Raw genomic sequence first — 14,091 nt, forward strand, 5'->3', positions numbered from 1 at the left:
TAGCTTAGCTTTTCGAGTTGTTAGTTTTCAGATGCTAGGCAGCCTGGAGTTTCACTTCTTCTTCCTTTAATTCTTGAGACAGGAGGCAGCTGGTTGTTATATTTTCTTTTACTTCTTGTTTTCGTTCTTGTTCGGTGAAGCAGTAGAGTCTTTTAGCTTTTATTTTTCTTACTTTTAGTTGAGTAGCAGTGGGCGGCAGTTTTTGATTTTATTTCATGCTATTCTTCTTTCATTCCAATAGATGGATAGTAACGTGGTATTTAAGAGTTTTTAATTTTATTTCTTTTCCTGGTTTTCTTCTTTACGTTTTTCTTTCGTCTAGCATTTTGGAGGTGGTTTTCTTCTTGGTTAATTTTTGGCTTTCGGCTTATTTTTGTTTTAGATTTCTTTTGCTTTCAGATTTTGTCATGACTCATCTTAGACTTATCTTTGTTGTTAGAATTATCATGCGTAGCTAATTTTTAAAGCTTGGGTTGTGGAATGAAGCTTGATTTGTTTTGGATTCTAGTATAGTGCAATATTTTGTCGATAAATGATGATCACTCTATATTACTAGTCAGATTTGAATTGAAAATAGATTGTGGCTCTTGCTCTTGTTTTGTTGTTGACGTAAGGCACAACAAAAGCTTGAAAACTATCAAGGTCTCTCTCAGTTGTTTGTTAATGTGTGTTTGACTAGTAAAGTAGAGAATCCCTTAGGAAAATATTGCAAAACTTGAGCTTAGCTTTTTATCTTCCGTTTATCAATGCCTTGACTAGATTGTTAAACGAGAAAATTATCTAGAATCCGAAATAAAGAGAGTCTCATACCCAACCCAAGTGTTGGTTGATTTGTTTTTCTTAAGAAACTCTAATTTCAACTTCGATTATCTTTTTTCATTGCATTTGAATTTTATTTTCATCACTCATACTTGATTCATTTGTTACTCACAAATCTCTTATACGCTTTGATAACCCACTGTCCCTGTGGAATACGATTCTGAACTTATCCTTGATACAACTTGACACTTCTACACTTGGAAGCACATTCGACCACGAGTCAAAAGATCTTGAGAAATCTTCAAGCTGCATAAGTCAAGGTTCTTCATCTATCACTGAATATTTCAGTGCATTCAAAACGCTTTGGGATGAATATGTTAGCTATCATCCATTTCCAACTCGTGGAAAAATGTCATGTTGCACTTGTGATTGTTTCACTTTCTTGCTACAAAGACAACAATTTGATTATATTCTGAAACTTTTTGTTGGCTTGAATGACTCATATGTATCTGTTAGGAGTCAATTGCTTCTTGCTATTCCATTACCTAGTATGGCTAAAGTATTTTCTCTATTGCTTCAAGAAGAGAGTCAAAGACAACTCACTAACTCCGTTTCTCATGAAACTCATGCCGTAATGGTCAAGCAGTCGAATCTAGCAACTAATCAGTATAGATTCTCAAAAGAAAAATCTAAAAAATTTTCTCTCCATTGTACACATTGTAGATGTAATGGACATACTATTGACAAGTGCTTTTAGCTTTATGAATATCCTGCTGGGTGGATTGGACCGAAAGGAAAAATGAATTACTCTGCTACACATGCTGCCATTTTGATGAGATTTACAATCAAAATAGTAATGAGCAACAAAGGTTCTCTTTAACTGCTGAAGAATTTAATAAACTCTTAGCACTTGCCAATTCTTCTCTGCCTTCACCAAATACTCAAAGTGTTCCATTAGCTTGTAATTTTGTTACTTCTTCTTAGTTTTCTGGAAAAGTCTCTTGCAATTTTTGCAATTCTTAGAATCATTTTTCTTGCAATTCAGCTTCATTTATTCCAAAATCCAATTATTCTTGGATTCTCGACACTGGTGCAACAGATCATATGATCTATTCACCACTTTTGTATTGTTTTCCTACTAAATAGATCATTGCTTCTATAAATCTGCCTAATGGTTATATTGTACCAGCCACACATATTGGCATCATTTGTCTTTCTATCAAATTTTTCTTATCAAGTGTCCTATGTGTACCTTCATTTTCTTTTAATCTCCTATATGTTTCTTAGCTAACCAAAGATTCTAACCTTTACTTATCTTTCTTTGGTTCTTATTGCCTTTTATAGGACCAATTAATGAAGAAAATGATTGGGATTGCATTTGAGAAACAAGGGCCCTATCATTTATCACAAGCTCTTTCCCAAACTTCTTCTTGCATTGCTACTTTTAAGTCTAATTCATTTCCTTTTGCTTTAGCTACTTCACAAAAACCATTAGATATTTCGCATTACAAATTAGGCCATGTATCTTCTTCTAGATTGTTTTCCCTTAAACAATTAGATCCTTCTATTTCTGTTGACTGTCAAAATATTTGTGACATAGTGCTTTGGCAAAGCAAAGAAAGCCACCTTTTTTTGTATCTCATAGTAGCTCTAATAAAATTTTTGATTTGATTCATTGTAACATCCAGGGTTCATTTGCAACTATTTCTTATTCGAGTTATAATTTTTTCTTAACAATTGTTGATGGCTTTACATGTTGCACTTGGGTTTATATGCTTAGAGCTAAATCTGAAGTATCACTTATACTCAAAAACTTTTGTAAAATGATAAACACAAAATTTAATACATCTGTCAAAACTGTAAGATCAGAAAATGGACCAGAGTTCTTTCTTATTGATTAAAATGGAATTTTACATCAAAAGAGTTGTGTATAAACTCCACAGCAAAATAAAGTAGTTGAAAGAAAGCACCAATATTTACTTAGTATAGCAAGAGCCTTAATGTTTCAAACCAATATATTCCTTTGTCTTTTTGCGGTGATTGTGTACTAACTACAGGACATATCATAAATAGAATTCCCACTCCACTTCTTAAAAATAAAACATTTTATGAAATGATTTTCAACAAAATACCCAATTTTTCTTACCTCAAGGTTTTTGGCTGTCTTTGTTTTGCTTCTACACTTCAACATCACAGATAAAAATTTGATCCAAGAGCTACAAAGTGCATTTTTCTCAATTACCCTTATGATGTTAAAGGTTACAAAGTAATGGATCTTAACACCAACAAAATATTCATTTTAAGGAATGTTGTATTCCATAAACTGTCTTTCCTTTTACAGTTGTTCCTACTAATTCTCATAATCATTGTTTTATATTTCCTCCATCAGAAACTTCATATAGCAATTACTCTTCTCCTATTAACTCAATTGCTATTCCTAACCAAAGTGCATCATCAATTTTGCCTATTAATGAACATGTTCCAAATACTGATGAGGACATGCCTCTACCTCATATTAATTATACCAATAGTCCACAAATCAGAAAGTCTTCTCGAGTTAGACAAACACCTACTTTTTTGCAGGATTGCTATTGTAGCAATGCTTCTTTAAATGCAGCCCCCTCTATCTCTTCTACTTATTGTTCTACCGAAGGTAATTTCTATCGCATTTCTTATTTCCTATCTGCTAGTAGATTATCAACCTCACATAAGCTTTTCTTGCTTCTAGCTTAAATTATCCATAAACTAAAACTTATAAACATGCTTCTAAATTCCAGAATGGCAAAAAACTAAAAAAAAAAAAAAAAGAACTTGATGCTTTAGAGTTAAATAAAACCTAAGAGCTTGTTATTCTTCCTAAAAATAAACAAACCATTGGTTAGAAATGAATATTTTGAGTTAAGTATAAAGTTGATTGAACCATAGAAAGGCACAAAACTAGATTAGTGGCAAAATGCTATACTTAATAAGAAGGATTAAACTTTTTTTTGACGCCTTCTCTCCTGTAGCCAAGATAACTTCTATTCGACTATTGCTTGCTATTGCTGCAATTAAAAACTGGCACATTCATCAACTAGATATAAATAATGTCTTTTTACATGGTGAATTGCATGAGGTCTATATGGAGTTGCCCCCTGGACTAACTAATCAAGATAACAAAGTTTGTAGACTTTTAAAAAGCCTTTATGACCTCAAGCAGGCTTCTCAAGCAGGCTTCTAGACAATAGTTTGAAAAACTGTCTACTGCTCTTCTTAGCTATGGTTTTACTCAAGGTAATTCTGATTGCTCCTTATTCATCAAAAAATATGCAACATCTTTCATGGCACTGCTAGTATATGTAGATGATGTACTACTAGCTAATTGATTGGTGCAAAACTGCAAGTACACAGTATCGTACTTTTATAATAAAGTGATAAGAAGAGTATCGTCCTCAGGGATTGGTATCTTACTTTTGCCAAATACCGAAATTATACTAATCTCAACTTTATCTAGAGGAATCACTAAGATTTTTGTAGCTGCCAATTAAACTAAGATCAACTCAGAGAGTAATACGCAAATGAAATAAAACTGACGTTCGAAGATCAAATTAATGGGAAAGAAAACTTTTAGGAAATCGATTTCACCTAATTCTTCACTATGCTTTTCTCATCCAGCTAACTTAATTTAATTCTTTTTGTTCATTAACAAATCTCTAATCCATCCAACAGCCTCTTTCGATAGTCAATTGAAAATTATTCTTATTCATCAATTCACACAAGAATATACAAATTAATAAAGCAAGAAAGCAATAAGACCAATGATTTAATTACTACATAGGTTCATATAAGTCTTTCGATCTCTATACTTACCTATGCTAAAATATTCAAGATCTACCCTATGATTCCCTCTTTCGATAGCAAATCACAAGATTAAATATCATCTAATCAATGGCCAGTTAATTAGAAGCAATAAACTCAGAATAAATCAGATAAACAAAGAAAGAATTGCCTTAAATTAGCATAGACAATCAAGCATAGTTTGGAAATAGGTTATATCGTTTTCCTATAATGAATAAAATTTAGCTCATGCTAGAAATGAAATTCAACATAAACAAATTCACCATAATTGTTCTGAGAAGATTGGAAGAAAATAAACGCTGAAAAATACTCCTCGAGCTCACTGTCGAGCGGCCAAGGAAACGATGCAATGCTTTTCTCCCGTCTGTGCTCGTGTATGATTCCAACGTACGTGCAATAATTGGAATTGCCTCTCCAAAAACAAATGAATTGAATCCCTCTAGCTGTCTTTTTTCAGTCCCAAAAGGTGTTCTCCAGCCAAAAAGTACGGCCATAGGGTGAAAAATCCCTTTTTATATCGTCTGACGGCGGAAGACCCTAGATCTGTCAAAATACGATGGTCGCTCGAGCGGGGTGTCGAGCACACGTCGAGTGTTCAACTCTGCCTGATTTCGCTCGAGCGTCCTATCAAGCGCACATCAAGCGTTCGACTTTGCCTGATTTCGCTCGAGCGGCCAATGGCTCCACTCGAGCGATCTTTGTTTTTAAGCAACCTGCTCGAGCTCCCTGTCGAGCGGCAGTCGAGCGTTTGAATCTGCCTGAATTCGCTCGAGCGGCCAAAAGCCTCCGCTCGAACGAACTTGTAAAATCTGCAATACGAAACTTTTGCAAGTCATCAAATACCCCCAAACTTACAACTTTGTTTGTTCTCAAACAAAAAGAAAAGCAAATGATAGTTTAAGCAATATCAACTCGACCCGAAAGAGAAGTATCATCACTCACCAAGCTTTTTATGAATTTAGATTTCATCTCTAGTATCTTACTCTTTTAACATCAAAGATAGCAAGAAAATCAATCAAAAATTTTGTAATTTGTCAAGCAAGAGTTAGGCGTTTACTTCAACCTAAAGCTAAGACCTTGAGTGTGTGTGTGATATAGTCAATTTAACCTCAAACTACCTGCAAACTCAGATAAAAGTAGAACAACCAAAATCAGAAGAATTCTCTTAAAACTTAACCTCATAAGTCCAATTTTCAGAAATCCTCTCCACTAATGTAGTCAACACTAAAATCAGAGATCAAAAGGTCTTTAATAAGGTTGTAATGATAGGCCACAGTGTGAGGGTTAAGAAAGAACTGGATATGGAAAATCAAAACAAACTGGAAAAATACTTAGTGAAAATAACACTAAAAGAGATATCCACATGATTCAAATCATAGCTCTTTCTTGGCAATATGCTCATACTTGTGGCATTATTATTGCTGTAATCACTGATGCAATACCAACAATTCCCTTAACAAAATCTGAGGTAATTCACACTCCGCTTAGCGACTTCTTTTTCTTTTTCTTTTCTTTTTCTTTTCTTTTTCTTTTCTTTTTTTTCTTTTTTCTTTTTCTCTTTTTTTTTTCAGTCACTTCCTTTCTTCTTCTTCTTCTTCTTTGATCAAACAGAGCAAACATAATACGGTTCATCATGAAACAAATTTTCTCTTTTAAATATACTCTCTACCAAAGTATTTTCTCAAACTATCAAAGGTAGATTCATTGTTTTTCAGGCTTAGAGCGGGCATAGTTTATGTAGTTCAAAGAACAAATAAAGGCTTATGAAGGCTTAAGGGGGTTGACTATGGAAACACACCATATAATGATGGCATGATATTAAGGATGGCTAGGAAAGCTTTTTGGTTATGCCAAAGAAATGCCTAGATCATTTCTCTAATATTTGGTCTCAACTAGGATTTCGCCTCAAGGACCCATCAACGGATTATAGAGCAAAGCAAAATCGAACTTCCCTCTTTCAATTAATTCAACTTCTTCTCTTCATAAGCAAAATGGAATAAGAGAAAAACGACTATGTGCTCAATTATATTCAAGGTCAAAGATTTAAACTAAAGTACCCACAAAACTCCACTTGACATAAAAGAAATTTTTGAAAATTTTTTTCAAAGCCATCTTCAATCACAAATTTCAGAGTCATAGAGAATTCAATCTTACTCCAATGCATGCTTGGTAAGAGAATCAAACAACCCATCAACAACCCAAGACTTAGAAAACAAGAGGATCAAATGCATATAGGAGTTGACACCCCCAAACTTAAACTAAACAATGTCCTCATTGTAATGCAAAAGTAACAAGGATTGAAGAAATAAAAGGAACTTCCCTGGTTGCATGATGAATCTTCCGTAATTTAAAATTTTTTTCAGCTCTTTATTCATGCTAAATAAACCTGCATCAAAAACCAATTTATTAAAACTAAATAAATAAAGATAGTAAAAAAATGAAAGAATGAAAGAAATATCTATGGGTTGCCTCCCATAAGCGCTTGTTTTAAAGTCTACAACCAGACTTTTCGATCATCATCAATTAGGATCTCCAAGAGGAATAAATGCATAGTTCCTCTCCATTTGTTCTCCATAGTAGTGCTTCAATCTCTGACCATTAACTCTGAAAATATTCTCTGTCTTGTCCTTCAAATCTACTGCTCCAAAAGAGAAAACCTCATGAATTGTATAAGGACCTGTCCATCTTGATTTTAACTTTCCTGGGAAGAGTTTGAGTCGTGAATTGAAGAGTAAAACTTGTTGTCTTGGAGCAAACTCTCGCCTAAGAAACTGTTTGTCATGCCACTTCTTCATCCTTTCTTTATAGATCTTTGCATTTTCATATGCATCATTCCGGAACTCTTCCATCTCATTCAATTGAAGAAGTCGCTTTTCACCTGCTGCCTTCAAATCAAAGTTAAACTTTTTTACAGCCCAATAAGCTCTATGCTCCAACTCCACAGGAAGATGACATGTCTTTCCAAACACTAATCGGTATGGAGACATCCCGATAGGTGTTTTAAAGGCTGTACGGTATGCCTACAAAGCATTATCAAGCTTCTTCGCCCAATCATTTCTATTGGTTTTGACCGTCTTTTCAAGGATGTTCTTGATTTCTCTATTTGAAATTTCAGTTTGGCCATTAGTTTGAGGATGGTAAGCAAGTGTTATCTTGTGCTTTACACCATATTTAGAAAGAAGATTTTCAAATAACTTGTTGCAAAAGTGAGTCCCTTCATCACTAATAATAACTCGTGGAGTGCCAAATCTTGTGAATATATGCTTGTGCAGAAATTTGAGCACTACCTTTGCATCATTTGTTGTTGTAGCAATTACTTCCACCCATTTTGACACATAGTCAAATGCTAATAAGATATAAGCAAAACCAAAAGAAGGAGGAAAATGCCCCATAAAATCTATTCCCCAAACATCAAACAACTCAACTTCTAAGATACCTTTCAGTGGTAACTCATGATGCCTTGAAAAATTTCCCATACGTTGGCACCGGTCACAAGTTTTCACCAAAGTGTAACTATCACGAAAAATAGAAGGCCAAAAGAACCCACTTTGAAGTACCTTAGCTGCTGTACGGGTGGCTCCAAAGTGTCCTCCATATGATGATGAATGGCAATGATGGAGGATGTCTTGCATCTCTTCTTCTGGCACACATCTTCGAATGATTTGATCTGGGCATCTTTTGAACAACAAAGGCTCATCCCAAAGATAATAATTCACATCATGCAAAAACTTCTTGCGTTGATGGTAAGTAAGATCAGGTGGTAAAACTTTACAAGCTAGGTAGTTAACAATATCAGCATACCACGGAAGCTTGATCTCACATGCAAACAATTGCTCATCAGGGAATGCCTCTTGGACCACTAACTCTGGTCTTTCTTCCTCTTGCTCTAACCGAGAGAGATGGTCAGCCACTAAATTCTCACTTCCTTTCTTATCTCGAATCTCCAAATTAAATTCTTGAAGAAGTAGGATCCAACGAATTAGTTTAGGCTTAGCATCCTTCTTGCCAAACAAATAGCGAAGTGCTACATGATCAGTGAACACTATCACCTTTGTACCAATGAGGTAGGACCGAAATTTGTCACAAGCAAACACCACAGCAAGCATCTTCTTCTCAGTTGTCGTATAATTCAATTGAGCTTCATTCAATGTCCGGCTTGCATAATAGATGGCTCTAAACAGCTTATCTCGCCTTTGCCCCAACACTGCTCCAATTGCAAAGTCACTTGCATCGCACATAACTTCAAAAGGTTGACTCCAATCAGGCACAATCACAATTGGTGCTAAAATTAGTTTCTCCTTGAGTGCATTGAAGGCCTGCAAACAAACAACATCAAAGTCAAATGCAGAATTTTTCTCAAGAAGATTACATAAAGGTTTAGAGAGTTTAGAAAAATCCTTGATAAATCTTCTATAAAATCTCGCATGTCCTAGAAAACTTCTGATTTCCTTCACATTTTTTGGAGGTGGTAGTTTCTCTATGGTTGCAATTTTGGCTCGATCCACCTCAATTCTTTTAGATGACACTCTATGGCCAAGCACGGTCTCTTCTTGAACCATGAAATAACACTTCTCCCAATTCAGGACTAGATTCTTATCTTCACATCTCTGTAAAACAAGAGCTAAGTTATGCAAACAATGATCAAAAGATGTACCAAAAACTGAAAAATCATCCATGAAAACTTCCATTATATCTTCCACCATATCAGAAAAGATAGCCATCATGCAACGTTGAAATGTCGCAGGAGCGTTGCACAATCCAAAGGGCATCCTCCTAAAAGCAAACGTTCCATAGGGGCATGTGAATGTAGTTTTCTCTTGATCTTTAGGAGCTATAGCAATCTGATTATACCCCGAATAACCATCCAAAAAACAATAATAGGAGTACCCAGCCAATCGATCCAACATTTGATCAATGAATGGAAGTGGAAAATGATCCTTCCTTGTTGCTTTATTCAACTTGCGGTAATCCATGCATACACACCATCCCGTGACCGTTCTTGTAGGAATGAACTCATTGTTGTCATTTTTCACCACCGTCATTCCACCCTTCTTTGGTACAACTTGCACTGGACTTACCCATGAGCTGTCTGAAATAGCATAAATGATTTCAGCATTAAGGAGTTTCAAAATTTCAGCTCTCACTACTTCCTTCATTGCTGGATTTAATCTTCTTTGGTGCTCGATCGTTGGCCTGTAAAGCTCCTCCATTAAAATCTTGTGCATACAAATGGAGGGACTTATTCCTTTTATGTCAGAAATAGTCCATCCCAAGGCTGTTCTATGCTCCCTCAATACACGCAGCAACGTTTCCTCTTCTTCGGGTGTGAGTGATGTAGCAACAATCACTGGAAATGTATCACTATCCCCCAAGAACGCATAACGAAGATGCTCAGGTAATTGCTTCAACTCCAGAGTTGTATTTTTTTGCATCTTTTCTTTAGCATTTTCAGATTCAGCCTTTGGTACCACTAGCTCTAGCTTCCCCACTTCATTACTAAGTGATGTAACCTGCTGCAATGCTCCCAAAGCAAAAACATAGTGGAGAAATTCTTCACTAACAAAAGGCAAGTCAGATTCAAAAACAGCAGAATTATTAAAATCAAAAGCATGAGATGAAGTGGTGATACAGCGTTCTAGGTGATCGAATGGTATATCTTCTTGAAAGGCCTCTTCTACATATTGCTTAATGATATCTACCCGAAAACAAGTATTTGGGTCTTCTGGAAATTTCATGGCTTGATAGATGTTGAACATAACTTCTTCCTTATTAACTCGCAATGTCAATTCACCCTTTTGAACATCAATCAAAGCCCTTCCCGTAGCCAAGAATGGTCGGCCAAGAATTAGTGGGACTTATTCATCTTCTTCCATGTCCAACACCACAAAATCAGCGGGAAAAATAAATTTATCCACCTTTACCAATACATCTTCTATGATTCCATGTGGATACTTGATGGATCGATCCGCTAGTTGCAAGAAAATTGTTGTGTGCTTCATCTCTCCAAGTCCTAATTTCCTGCATATAGAAAGTGGCATAAGATTAATGTAAGCACCAAGATCACATAAAACCCTATCAAAAAATGAATTTCCAATAGTGCAAGGCAAAGTGAAACTCTCCGGATCTTTTAATTTTTGAGGCAATTTCTTTTGAAGAATGGCACTGCATTCTTCAGAAAGCTTCACTGTTTCAAACTCCTCCAATCTTCTCTTCTTGGAAATGATGTCCTTCAGGAATTTGACATAGTTTGGCATTTGTTCCAAGGCATCTGCAAAAGAAATATTTATGTGAATTTTCTTAAAAATATCCAAAAACTTAGAAAATTGCTTATCTAATTTTTGCTTTTGAAAACGCTGAGGGTAAGGAAGTGGAGGAGCGAGAATAGGAGAATTGTCAGGAAATGAAATTGTTGGAGGCAAGTCGGTCTCCTCTAGTGTATCATTGACAATCTCATCTTCTTCTACTTGATCTTTGCTTTGGCCATTGTTCGCAGCGGTAAGGGTGGACTTACTCTCCTTTAATGGTGACCTCTCAATTTCTTTTCCACTCCTAAGTGTGATAGCCTTGCATTATTCCTTTGGATTCACTTCAGTGTTGCTAGGAAAAGATCCTCTTTGTTGGGCATTGATGGTCGTGGCTAGTTGCCCAATTTGCACTTCAAGATTCTTCATAGTGGCTCCCATGTTGCTACAATGAGTCTCAATGTTATCCAACCGTGAATCAGTCTTTTTAAACCTTGCATTGGTCTCCTGAACAAAGGAAACCATGGCATTCTCAAGTGACATCTTCTTCTCGCTTGGTTGGCTATCAAATCCTGGAGGATGTTGAGGTTGCAACACATTCTTTGTATTTCTGTATGACAAATTCTCATGATTTCTAAGCCCTGGATGATAGTAATTTGGCATAGGATTACCACGATATTTGTAGTTCCGATTGTTGATGTATTGAACTTGTTCTTGACTTGCTTCATTACTTGGAACTGTCATACTTGTAGATGCAACATATTCTGTATTTTGTGGTATCCTTTGTGTTGTCAAGGCTGAAATCTGATGAGATAGAGTAGCTACTTGAGCTAAAAGGGCTGCTATCGGCTCCAAGTCATGAATTCCAGCAACCTTCTTAGCCAAAGTCCTCTCAGTTGGCCATTGATAGTTGTTTGAGGTCATTTCTTCCAAAAGGGCAGTCGCACCCTTAACTATCTTTGACATCAAAGTGCCACCAGAAGCAGCATCAACTATAGTTCGAGTTTGCCCATTTAACCCGTTATAGAACATCTGAACTTGCAACCAATCTGGCAATCCATGTTGTGGGCAACGTCGAACCAAGTCTTTATACCTCTCCTACGCTTCTTAGAGTGACTCAAAATCATTTTGCTTGAACTGGCCAATCTCACTCCTGAGTTGGGCTGTTTTTGCAGGAGGAAAGAATTTAGCAAGAAACCTCTCAACCATGTCCTGCCAACTAATGATGCTTCCCAATTGTAGAGCTTGTAGCCAACATCTAGCCTTGTCCCTCAAAGAAAAAGGAAACAATCTCAGTCTAATGGTGTCTTCAGGAACACCATTGATCTTCACAGTGTCGTAAATCTCCAAGAACATTGCCAAATGAATATTGGGATCATCCAGTGGTGATCCACTGAATTGAGCCTGCTGCACCATGCTAATCAAAGCTGGTTTGAGCTCAAAGTTGTTGGCATTAATTGTCTGGCGCATTATGCTCGAGTAATTTCCATTCACAACTGGTCGTACATAGTCCTTCAAGGTGCGTGGTAGTGCCTCACATTCTTCTTCAGCCATGGCTAGTATCTTATTTCTTCTTAGTGATCTAAGAGTTCTTTCAATCTCCGGATCAACAGGAATAATATCATGAGATCTAGCACGGCGCATCCAACATAAAAAACACAGCTGTAGAACAAATTAAAATAAAATTCTAAATTAAAACCAAGACTACTTTGTATCGATATTGACAAAAAGAATAAGAATAAACCAATCCCCAGCAATGGCTCCAAAACTTGATCAGTGCAAAACTGCAAGTGCACAGTATCGTAGTTTTATAATAAAGTGATAAGAAGTGTATCGTCCTCAGGGATTGGTACCTTACTTTTGTCAAATACCAAAATTATACTAATCTCAATTTTATCTAGAGGAATCATTAAGATTTTTGTAGCTGCCAATTAAACTAAGATCAACTCAGAGAGTAATACGCAAATGAAATAAAACTGACGTTCGAAGATCAAATTAATGGGAAAGAAAACTTCTAGGAAATCGATTTCACCTAATTCTTCACTATGCTTTTCTCATCCAACTAACTTAATTTAATTCTTTTTGTTCATTAGCAAATCTCTAATCCATCCAACAGCCTCTTTCGATAGTCAATTGGAAATTATTCTTGTTTATCAATTCACACAAGAATATGCAAATTAATAAAGCAAGAAAGCAATAAGACCAATGATTTAATTACTACATAAGTTCATACAAGTCTTTCGATCACTATACTTACCTATGCTGAAATATTCAAGATCTACCCTATGATTCCCTCTTTCGATAGCAAATCACAAGATTAAATATCATCTAATCAATGGCCAGTTAATTAGAAGCAATAAACTCAGAATAAATCAGATAAACAAAGAGAGAATTGCCTTAAATTAGCATAGACAATCAAGCATAGTTCGAAAATAGGTTACATCGTTTTCCTAGAATGAATAAAATTTAGCTTAGGCTAGAAATGGAATTCAACATAAACGAATTCACCATAATTGTTCTGAGAAGATTGGAAGAAAATAAACGCTGAAAAATACTCATCGAGCTCACTGTCGAGCGGCCAAGGAAACGATTCAATGCTTTTCTCCCGTCTGTGCTCACGTATGATTCCAACGTACGTGCAATAATTGGAATTTCCTCTCCAAAAACAAATGAATTGAATCCCTCTAGCTATCTTTTTCAGTCCCAAAAGGTGTTCTCCAGTCAAAAAGTACGGCCATAGGGTGAAAAATCCCTTTTTATATGGTCTGATGGCGGAAGACCCTAGATCTGTCAAAATACGATATTCGCTTGAGCGGGGTGTCGAGCGCACATCGAGCGTTCAACTCTGCTTGATTTCGCTCAAGCGTCCTATCAAGCGCACATCGAGCGTTCGACTCTGCCTGATTTCGCTCGAGTGGCCAATGGCTCCGCTCGAGCGATCTTTGTTTTCAAGCAACCTGCTCGAGCTCCCTGTCGAGCGGCAATCGAGCGTTTGAATCTGCCTAAATTCGCTCGAGCGGCCAAAAGCCTCCACTCGAGCGAATTTGTAAAATCTGCAATACGAAACTTTTGCAAGTCATCACTAGTGAAAGTTTGCAAGAAATTCAGCTCTTAAAGGATTTTCTACTCAATCAATTCACTATAAAAGATTTGAGGCCACTAAAATACTTTCTTGGTTTAGAAGTAGCAATATCCAAAACGGGCATTTCTCTTTGCCAAAGAAAGTATGTATTGGATATTCTTCAAGACAGGA

The 14,091-nt window shown here is 36.2% G+C and overlaps 1 non-coding gene across 1 annotated transcript; it reads left to right on the forward strand.

The window, feature by feature from the left end:
- The first annotated feature begins 11,892 nt into the window (after nt 1–11,892).
- LOC122317610 lies at nt 11,893–11,999 on the forward strand. The gene has a single exon (XR_006244538.1). It is a non-coding gene; the product is annotated as a small nucleolar RNA R71 (small nucleolar RNA).
- Nucleotides 12,000–14,091: the final 2,092 nt, after the last annotated feature.

Source organism: Carya illinoinensis, chromosome 7 (assembly GCF_018687715.1).
Source record: "Carya illinoinensis cultivar Pawnee chromosome 7, C.illinoinensisPawnee_v1, whole genome shotgun sequence".
Classification (NCBI taxonomy): Eukaryota; Viridiplantae; Streptophyta; class Magnoliopsida; order Fagales; family Juglandaceae; genus Carya; species Carya illinoinensis.